Here is an 8,174-nt window from a genome sequence, read left to right on the forward strand (position 1 = left end):
GGGAGCACTTAATTTTTAAAGAATAAAATTATGCTTTCTAATTTTTATTTTCATTCAAACTTTTTTATTTTAAAAAATAATATTCACAAAATTTAATCACGCATGGCCCTTCAAGTGCCAATGAGTCATTTAGTTTTTTAAAATATCGAAATAACACATTACACTTTAGAATTTATCAAAAGCCACATTCATTTGATACAAAATCATTGGTTCAATAAATCTGCTATCAAGAGGTGAATGAAAATAATTTTTCTTTATTTTAAATTTTTTACAGAGATGAGGTACTTGAATTTTATCCATGTGTATCAATTAATTTTTTATTTTTTAAAAATCAATCTTTCCTAAATTTTAAACCCTAAATATTTATATTACGTCTCGTTAGGGGTGTCAATTCGGGTGGGTCGGGTCGGGTTGGATTTTTTTTTTATTTTTTTTAACCCAACCCGAACCCGACCCGAACCCGACTTCAACCCAAAACACCTAAACCCGAACCCGAACCCGACCAACCCGATCAACCCGAACCCGACCCATATAATCCGAAAATCCGATTCAAAACGACTTTTTTGGGATATTTTCCCTATAATTCTTCACTTTTATCTCAATACTCCATCATTATCATACAAACATGATATTAATATACATAAAAACATCTAAATTTTTAAAATAAAATTTGATTTAACCCCAAAAAATCCCACAAAACCCTATATTTAAGTCAACCCGGGTCAACCCGAACCCGACCCGACCCAACCCGAAAATATTTAACCCTCCAACCCTCCAACCCGAACCCGACCCGAACCCGAAAATGCCCAACCCGAACCTGATTTTTTTCGGGTCGACTCGGGTTGGGTCGTCGGGTCGGGTTCATTTTTGACACCCCTACGTCTCGTGAGCACCTAATTATTTTTATTTTTAATTTTTTTTCCCTTGAACACTATAATTCAACCCCTAAACTTTAAAGATAAAATCTAATTGATTTAACGCCGGAACTAAAATAAAAAAAATATATATTATTAGACATCCTAAATATATACCCCATAAACACTTAATATTTTTTTAGTTTTAAATCTTTTGTAACTTGAACTTATAATACAACCCTAAACTCTAGAAATAAAATCCACGGCATAGCAATTCTATAGAGTTCTTTTTGTCATCTTGTGTTAAATGAATATTTCTACACTCCAAAAATTCTTCATATTCACTTACATATACTTTGAGTCCTGATTGGTAAAATGAAAGTAAATCTAGCTAACCAATTGGATTCATTAATAGGAATTGAATCCAGTCGACTTTAAACAATCTAAAAGTGTTTGACAATCATAAAGACCTCAATCTTGTGCAAAATTAAGGTTCCTCAAGTCTACGCAAGCTTGTTTTTTCAAATTTTGAGTTATGTAGGGCCATCAAAGACACATGACCAATAGTGTTTGATAACCCTAGAGGTTTGATTAGAGGCTTCATGTTTGTGACAAATGGACATTGTTATACTTCTAGAGTTTCTCTATTCATGCATATTGTTTCTATCTCAAAAGAAAATGTTTCTCTATTGGCTCAAGTGACCGGCAAGCTGTTAACAATATGTTTCTCTATTCATGCATATTGTTATTATTTGTTGAGAAATATAATACTAAGGCTTTAAATTCCTATCAAAAGAAATTGAACCCCCTATATGTTTGGTAATAGACTCATCCTTCATTATCATTTTATTTTTACGTGTAATATCAAGCAATATCACATTTGATCTTGTGATATCGATCTTCTGTATTCCATTGATTTTTAATTAGATCATTCCAGATATTAGCCTCCATCCATTCAGGTCTCCTACCTATCAATCTAATATGTTTGGTTCCCTTCCTAAATCTTCTTGTGCCGATGATAATGCTGCTTTCTTAGCCAAATGAATTGTTGCTCTATACCTCTCACTTGTATTTTCATTCAATGCCTTTTTCATTTCTTTGTCTGTAAAATTATCCCATTTATATCTCAACTACATCAAATTCAATAGACAATCAATGGTTATAAATAATATCAACGGTGAATTAATTCATACAAAATGAGATTATTTTTTTTAGAATTTAAAATATATTCCTTACCTTAAAATTTTTCCAAAGTAAATTCTTAATATCATTAGGCACCTTTTTCCACATTGATCACGTTCCTTTAATCATTCCTTTGATATCATTTGTAATTTCAAGAGGAACATCAATTTCAACAAATCTAAATACAACAAAATTAATAATATTATAACAAGAAAAATAATTTATTACAAAATAGACAGAAAACTTATTAAATTTAAAAGTCATATGACTTACTTATTCATAGTCATGTTTATTTTAGTTTGTTCATCAATATTTGATGGAATCTAAGACCCATGATTAGGTCCTCTTCATCAAACTACTGATGAACTACCTTATTCATATCGAGCATCATTGATCACATCATTTCCTGAGATTTCTATTTCCACCTCATCCTAGGACAAATAAATACATATAATATATGTAATTTAATAAATACATTATCAAGATAAAATTTACGCACATGTACTTCATTCAGTATGTTGTCAAGTTCAGACATTGTATATGTTGCCTACATACATCATCATTAAAGTAAATATTATGTAACTCAATGTTTTATTCAAATTTGTATACCATTAATAAAAAAATATATACATTACATACTCATCTTGTATTGTAAGAGATTGTCATCTATGTCGTCCTCTCCCCCTTGTCTCCAATATCTTTCGTCCCTCTATTTGACATCCTGCATCACATAAATAAAAATTCAGCAAAAGAAAATACAAAAAAAAAGTTCAGCAAAAGATAATTGTAGTAAACAATAAATAAACAACAAATAAAATTTAGTATACAAAATTTCTACAGTAAACAACAAATTTCTGAAGTGAACAATAAATTTTTGAAGTGAAGAGCAGTAAACACTATGCAGTACAGATTACACTATGGAAATAAAATTTTTGTAGAAAATGGCAAACGTGACAAATTTATGTAAACAAAATAAAATTTAGTAAACAACAACAGCAGTAAAATTCAATAAACAACAACAAACACAACACATTACTATATATATTATTTATTTGCAGTAAACAACAAATAAAATTCAGTAAATAAAATTTCTACAGAATTTAGCTAAGACAATAGGAGTGAACAATAAATTTCTGCAGTGAACAGCATTATGCAGTACAGATTACTCTATGCAAATAAAATTTCTATAGAAAACAATAAACTTCATAAATTTTTGTAAACAAAATAAAATTCAATAAAAAAACAACGGTAGTAAAATTCAGTAAACAATAGCAAACGTGACAAATTTCCACAGGTATTGTTTATTTACAGTAAAAAACAAATAAAATTCAGTAAATACAATTTTTGTAGAATTTAGCAAAGACAACAGCAGTGAACAACAAATTTCTGCCGTGAATAGCACTATGTAGTACATATTACAATATGCAAAATACTAGCAGTAAACACTAGCAGTAAACATTATGCAGTAAACACTAGCAATAATATAAACAATAATAACAGCACAATTTCTACAATAACAATAGCAATAAACACAATTTCTACATATTTTAACAAAGACAATAGCAGTAACAAATCTACTGTTGTTTATTGTAATGGCAGTAAACAACAGTACATATTACAAAAACTGACAACAGTAATCTTATTCACTACTAACAATATTTGTGAACAACGGTACAACAAAAACTGACGTCAAGAAAAATCTATATTCACTACTAACAACAGTAAAACTGTAAAAGGTATAAAGCCAAAAATTGAATCAATTTACCTGTAAGATAAAAAACAGAATCAATTTTAACTCTGCAAAAAATTGTCAAAAACAATAGTACACTATGAACCAAGTCATCTTATTACACTTTGTTCGAAACGAAGATCAAAATCAACACAATAAAATTGAAAAGATTGCTAAACAAAATAGCAAATAAATTTATTTGTAATTTTCCATTTCACTAGCACTATTATTAGAGTCGTGATCTATTTCATCTTTTGTTTCTTCGTTTGATTCAAAATCTTCAAATTCTTCCTCCAGCTCTTCATGATCTAGAATAACTTGCTTGTCATTCATAACACGACGAAGCTCCTCAATTTCCATTAAATTTAGTTCCTCTTCATCAACATCACAAATAATGTTAGCATCATCAATATTTGTATCTATGAGAATAGGTGTGGACGGGATATCTCCTCTTCTTGATTAGCAACTTCAACAATAGGTGAAATATTTTCATCTCGCTCTTCAAGGAATGATATGTCAAATTTTCCTCTAGCTTTCACTTTGCATGTTGTGACCCAATCATTCCTCTCTTGTTTGATGGTAGGAGATCTGATATAGTACACTTGTTGGGCTTGAGCAACTAATATGAAAGGGTCATTTGTGATTAACTTTGATTTATGATTAATTTTTACAAAACCCAACCTATGTATTTTCATCCCTTTATCTGATGTATCATACCAATCACACTTAAACAATACAATAACATCCTTAAGACCATAATATTTCAATTCCAGAATTTCTTCGAACACCCCATAGTAGTCCACTTCATACTCATTAACGGTGCCCCCCAACACACAAACACCATAATTTGATGTTGCTTTGTAACACTCATGGTTTCTTAAATTTTAAACCCTAAATATATATATTATGTCCCGTGAGAACCTAATTATTTTTAGTTTTAATTTTTTTTCCTTGAACACTATAATCTAACCCTTAAATCCTAAAAGTAAAATCTAATTGGCTTAACCCGGAACTAAAATAAATAAATAAAAAAAAAATATTATTAGACACCCTAAATATATACACGTAAGCACCTAATATTTTTTTAGTTTTAAATTTTTTTTGTAATTTGAACATTATTACTCAATCCTTAAACTCTAAAAATAAAATCTAATTAGTTTAATCCTGGAATTTAAAAAATTAAATAAAAAGCGTACCTAAAAAAACATGCACAGGCACCTCAACAAAAATTAAGAAGGCGCCTCCAATATATTAGCGATACCTCAAGTTATGCATGAATCCATGGTAGACAGTCCACGACACAGCAATTTTATAGAGTTGTTAAATACTTTTTGTCATCTTGTGTTAAATGAATATTTCTGCACTCGTAAAATTTTCCTAAGTTTGTTCATATTCACTTACATATACTTTGAGTCCTGATGGGCAAAATGAAAGTAAATCTAGCTAGTCAATTGGATTCATTAATAGGAATTGAATCCAGTCGACTTTAAACAATCTAAAAGTGTTTGACAATCATAAAGACCTCAATCTTGTGCAAAATTAACATTAATTGTTGCATTATTAAGGTTCCTCAAGTCTACGCAAGCTTGTTTTTTCAAATTTTGAGCTATGTAGGGCCATCAAAGACACATGACCAATAGTGTTGGATAACCTTAGGGGTGCGTTTGGTTCAAGTTATCATGTATAATCTTGGTTATGTGATTACCAGGTAATCACATAACTAAGATTATGGGGAATAAAACATAACCAAATGTTGTTTGGTTCAACTTAGGTAATGCAACAAAAACTTGTTTGTTTGAAGGTTTTAATGAATACCCTAGTTTAATATTTTACCGTATTACTTTCAGTTACAAAATCAACTATACATAATAATAATAATAATAATAATAATATTATTATTATTATTATTATTATTTATTTTTTATGTTTTTTTACTTTTCTTTTTCCTATATATTTTTTTATTTTTTTATGTGTTTTTTTATTTTTTTAATATTTTAATATTATTTATTTTTTTACATTTTTTAAATTTTAATTTTTATTTATTTATTTTATTTTTAATTTTTAATTTTTTTTAAATTTTTTTGTTTTGAATTTTTTAAATTTTTTTCAAATTTTTCAAATTTTTAAATTTTTTAAATTTTTTTCAATTTTTTAAATTTTTTAAAAAATTTTCAATTTTTTAAATTTTTAATTTTTTTTTTTTAAATTTATATTTTTAATTTTTTTTATTTTTTTAAAAATTATTTATTTAAAAAAAAATTAAAACTTTTTAAACATTTTTAAATATTTTTTTTACATTTTTTCTCTTTTTTCATGTTTTTTCTTATCGGAGGGTATTTTTGGTAAAAAAAATTCGTTAACCCCGGAATAAAAAAAAACCTTAGCTTTCTGAGGTTTTCCGATTCCGGGCTGCATGACCCTTTTGCTGACATGTCGGGCATGAAACATTACTCGGGAATCATCGAATACCTAAACCAAACAAGGTTTTTGTTGATAACCTTGGATGGATAACTAAGGTTATCAAGAATAACCCCGAACCAAACGCACCCTAAGATTTTAAATTTCTACCAAATGAGCATCATTATATTCACATGACAAAAGATGATTTATTCATCCTAGCACTCTTGGTCCGTAAAGTACAAACTAGAGGATCTTGCCTGTCTGTCAATCCATTTCTATGCCAATATGGAGGTTATAAGACATGGAAAAGACATGCTCAGACAATCCGAGTTTCGATTCCAGGATCTTATATAATAACACTTTATATCTCAACTATCGCACCGCTCCGAACATATCTTCTAAAAATAAAACATAATACAATTATGTCTAATGTTCATTTCACTCAATTTTCACATTATAGAGATCTAAATATTTTGTTTACTAAGGTGTTTGATGACTTTTAGTCTTATGATAAAAAAATAATAAAATAAAATTATCATCTTAAAAGTCCAACATATTCAGAAAAAAACTTATTTAATTTTAACTGAGCGATCTTTCTAAATAGGGGCACAAGAAAATATTAATCAACGACAGTGGGATTTGATTTGATGACTTCTAGTAGATTGCTCAATCAATGAAATGCGACCTAATATAATTGCAATGGATTAGTTATAATCCAATGACACTTTTAATAAAAAAAACAAAATGTTTGACAATCTCTCACCTTTGTAAGAATAAAAAAAGTTTGTTTTTAAATTCAAATTAGATTGAGATGGTTGCATATTATATTAAGTATGCCAATTTTTATTTTTTTTTTATTTGAGTCTTTTATTTATTTATTTATTTATGGTAATCTAAATATTTAGTTTTTTAAACCAATTAATTTGGGAGGTGATTGGTTTGATCGGGAAAATTTTTCATCGACCATTAGGATAAATTAAAAAATACCGATAGAGGTCATCCAAATGACTTAAATTCAAATTAAATTTAAATGATTATCTTTTTTTTTTTGTTAGGGAACTACCACATTAACGACCTCCCACGCAAAAATCCTACGTCGATAGAAGGGGATTTATCAAGAGCACATGGGTTAAGTGCACGGTAGGACGAACACAGATGATGCATTTTCTAAGACTTGAACCCTGCCTACTACAAATACACTACCTTGAATTTAAGATGATTACATTTTCAAATATAGATCCGCTACGTTAACGGTTCCCTTAGTATCGATCCCACGAATATGGAGGGAGGTAAATGTAGGTACACATATGTTAGACACATGGTGAGATAAATCCTAGGTTATCAGTTTTTGAGAATCGCTCCTTGACTATTATGTCAAAGATGTCATGCGTCCACTCTCTATTCTTCGCCATGGGAATGATTGCATTTTCAAGATTGTATTAAGTATGCCCATTTTTAATTTTTCTTGATTTTGAGTCTTTTATATATGGATGGTTAAAATTATTTAATTATAATTATAATAAAAAATTATTATACTCAATCCACTCGTTTTTATGGGTCAATTTATAATCGATTATTTAAATTGATAGGAAGTGAAAGGATTTTTTTTTTCTAAGGGTACGTGTCAGTAGAAAATTATAAATATATTATCCTTACTCAACTTGACACCTTATGAGATTATGTTTAACCACAATTGAAATTATATCTAGTTGACTAGAATTTAATTTTAATTGACTATTGAATTGAACAATTTGAGTTGATTATTCAATTTCAATCGGTGACTTAGATAAGAATTGACCCGTTGAAATAAATTGAGTAGGTATTTTAGAAAATACATGCAACCTTTAATAATTCTAAAATGTGACTATGGTGGCTAATTATTTACACGTCCGAAATTATGACAAGTTAAATGTTTTTTATGGTATTGAATTGATCATTTTCAGATTAATCGAAGAATTAGATAGCTCGTGGGTACGTAGTCCGCCGGACCCATCACGTTCATGACTTTA

Source organism: Zingiber officinale, chromosome 3B (assembly GCF_018446385.1).
Source record: "Zingiber officinale cultivar Zhangliang chromosome 3B, Zo_v1.1, whole genome shotgun sequence".
NCBI lineage: Eukaryota > Viridiplantae > Streptophyta > Magnoliopsida > Zingiberales > Zingiberaceae > Zingiber > Zingiber officinale.